The sequence below is a fragment of the Theropithecus gelada genome, chromosome 8 (genome assembly GCF_003255815.1).
Source record: "Theropithecus gelada isolate Dixy chromosome 8, Tgel_1.0, whole genome shotgun sequence".
NCBI lineage: Eukaryota > Metazoa > Chordata > Mammalia > Primates > Cercopithecidae > Theropithecus > Theropithecus gelada.
The window spans coordinates 124,658,068-124,661,877 of record NC_037676.1 but is presented as its reverse complement, the minus strand read 5'-3'; positions in this window follow the sequence as shown (position 1 = coordinate 124,661,877).

Genomic DNA, 3,810 nt, shown 5'->3' with positions numbered 1-3,810 from the left:
AATGTCCTTTGTATAGGTAAAACTTGTACAATATCCCGTACACCCTGCAGTATGTTTGTGGCAACCATGGTGATAAGATAGAGCACAATTTTAGATAATGTGGTGGGAGAGGATGCTGAGGCTGAAGGATGAAAATGTACTAGCTTTTTAAAATTGGAGGAGAGTTTTAGAAAGAAACATCAACATAGGCAAAACCCCTAAAACAGAGAAGTGCTCTGCCTATTGTAAAAATCAATAAACAAAGAAAGACCAGTGAAATGAGAGGTAGTGAGCAGAAACAGTGGGTGAAGATAGAGATGGAAGCAAATTTTCCGGCCAGGCAAGATTTAGATGCCAAGTATAGAATTTGTGTTTTATTCTGAGTGCAGTATTCATTGAAGGGTTTTTAGAAGTGAAATTATATAATCTGATGGACATCATGGCTTCTGTGTATAGAATGCAGGCCAGTGGAAGAGTCCAGATGAGAGGTTATTGTGGCTTGAACTGGTTGGAAGTAGAGCTGGAATGATGAAGCATATGGGATATACATGCACATACAGACAGGATGGACAGAATGTCTTTGCTTGCTCATCAAGACCTCAGATGAGGAAACTAAGACTCAGAGATGTTGAACTTGTCAAAGATCAAAGAGCCAGTAAATGTCAAGGCAGGTTTCAAACTCAGGTCTGTATGACTCCATTTCCCACACTCTTAACCATCATGCCATGCTACAGTTCTTGGTGCATAGAAGATCCTCACAGCTCCTCATCAAGTTAAGTTGCCAGTATGTTAGTACTTAATAAACAAGGCTTGCCAAATGATAAAATGAATGAAATAGTCGATAAACTCTACACAGAGGAATTGTATGTTAATTGTTGCCCCCTGAAGATACTGTCTGAATCAGGAATAATATGGCACAGAGGGGTAGGTTCTAGCCCTTGCACTGCCATTGTATACTGTGTTTAGAAATCTCATCCAACTTATCCGAGCCACCATTTCCTCACCTATTTAGTCTGGTAATTGGACTGATTGCTGAGATCCTTTCTAGGTTTAAGATTCTATCCAGTTTGTAATGTTCTCTTGGAGTCATGCGATGGGGACCAGTTGGAAGCTATAGTGATGCCTATGGTCATGCAGGCTCTGTACTTCACTACTCTAGGGGCACTATTCACTGATTGCAACATTGTCTCCTGGAGTTGTGCATGTGGTAGGGCCATTCTTTCCTCACTGTCCTCCTGCATATGTTTCTTGGGGTGTGGTTTTGTTGGGTGAGCTGATATGGCTGTGAAACTCATGAAACATGTGGGGCCAGGCTAGAAGGGTTATTTGGAATGAGTGGGTTTTAAGAGCATGGTATCATATTAAAACTGTGTCCTAACTACCCAGGACTAGATTCAAAAGGTGAAGAAGAAAGGGAACACAGAATGCTTCACTTCATAGAGCCCTGTGGCTGTTTTATTTTATCTATCTATCTATCTATCTATCTATCTATCTATCTATCTATCTATTATCTATCACCTATCTATCTCTATCATCTACCTATTTGATGTGAGCATAGTGTGCTATCCAGGACTGGGTCTCTTATTGTAACAATCTTTAAGATCCTGAGATAGCCCTGGACATTAAGGATAGCTATTTTTATTTGAATGATTTACACTAAGTCACCTGGCAGCCAGCCAGCTAGCTGATCATCCAACTGACCCAATAAGCAATGAATAAAATACAATAAATATCTGACTTAAATACTGAATGACAGTGTTTTTCCACCAGATGAACACTGAACACATTCATGCTGGAACATGAGCTACATAGTTCATCACAACTACTGAACAACAAAAACCAGCTTGATTTTCTTTTCTCCTCTCAACTAACACTTTATTCAAAACTATAAATTATTCTGATTTCAAAATTGCATCTGTTATAATTTCCCCTGCTCTCTTTCTATTCCCTCCTCCAAAATGTCATTCCTGTGTAGATTTAAAAAAATGCTACTGGAGTGTGTAGAATATCGAAAGGATCTGGGTTTAGAAAACATGGGTTTAAATATCTTTCTGCTTTTTTATAACGTGTGTGATCTTGGTTATGAAGCTCAACCTGCCTTGTTTTCTCTTTCTTCAATTTGTTTAATGAGAATAATAGAGTCTGAGCTAATGCATGTGAAAGTAATTGGTGGGTACTTGGCACATAGTAAACATGTAATAAATGTTTGTTGAACCCTAACTCAGTTAAATAAAAAATAAGATCACTGACTGGGCAAGATTTGGGAACAAACTACGGACAGCTCAAAGGGTTTTCTTCCCTTTTGCTTTGTGTCTGCTCCAAGGTGACAACTTCAGTCATGACTATAGCTCCTTTTGTCTCTTTAAATCCAACAATTTTTACCCTAATCTTCTCTGACATAGTTAGGGAATGGTCATTGGAAAGAAATTTCTCCAAATAGTATCAACATGATCAACCTTATGCTAATTTGAATCATGCTTATTTTAAATGGTGAGATTACAACAGCCCTAGGGAAGCCTTGTTTAATGTATACAACTAGAAATAATGTGAAACCTTTCAAATTAAAAATTCACTGAGAAGAGGAGAATTCCAAAGTTAAAGGACTCAGTAGAAAGTAAAGTGTATTTACTTCCTTGCTCCCACTTAGCTGGTGAACAGAAATACTCAGCGTGCTTTGAGCAATGTGAACTTTGCATAATATAAGTCCTTAGGTAACACATCCCTTACAAGAATGCATTATGCAAGTAGTAAGCCAAGAGAAAGAAAATTATAAGAGAATAATAATGAAAATAAGAATGAGATGTTATGGTTATCTAAATATGTAAGGAGGGGAAGGATACATTACTAAGGAAAAGGTTAAAAAAAAAAGGTGAAAATATAACTCATAAGCTTCTAATCTTGATTGAAGGTCCTTTCTTTGTATACTAGAAGCCTGGGTTTTTCTGATACTTAGAAGCATGCCAGAGGTGTGAACATACTTTGTAAGTCAGAGAATCCCTGGTAAGGTAATTCTTGTCTAGGCTGGGGAGATAGCCGTGTTTCATTAAACAGGAATGAAACTGTTTGGATCTAGCAAATATTGTGTCTATTAATGAATGCCAACATAGTGACATTTATTTATATTTTGTTCTAAAATGTGCACTTCTCAAATGTACGTTTTAAGATCAAGATATAAATATTTACATACATTTTTGTCCTTGTAAATAGTACCACTTTTATGTAATACATAGCTCCCTTTAATGGGACAGGAATCTCATTCATATTGCCTGCAGGTCTTTCAAAACTGCTGCAAAGTAGACATCATTATCCCCTTCCTGAAAAGGTTGAAACTGAGGCTCAGAAAAGTTAGGCAACTTGTTCAGAACCACAGAGATGGAAAGTGGCAGAGCAGAGATTTGAATCCAGGTCTGGCTTCCTAGCCATGCACCTTGTTGTCCCAGCCAAGATACCACTTTGGAGATGCTTACTCCCAACTGAAGCTCAAATAGGAGGAAGTTGGTTTTCAGCACTAGCCTCACAAACACAAACCTAAACATGAGAGACACCACAGGCCCCTAGTGCTGTTTTGTAGTGGTCTTTAAATTATTTGGAGTAGTACCTGGAGAGCATTTCTCCTCAATGTGACCCGTTTACCATTTCCATCTTAAAGAAATAGGAAACCATCCTTTCCAGCACATCACACTCTAAGTGCTGGCCTAAACTCAGTTGGGACACCCAACTGCCAAAAGCCATCTTTCTGCTTTTTTTGTGCAGCTGATACAAGCTGAAACTGAAACAGTATTAAGAGCCTTGATTTTTCTCCACATGAGTTCTTATTTTCAAGATCTACCT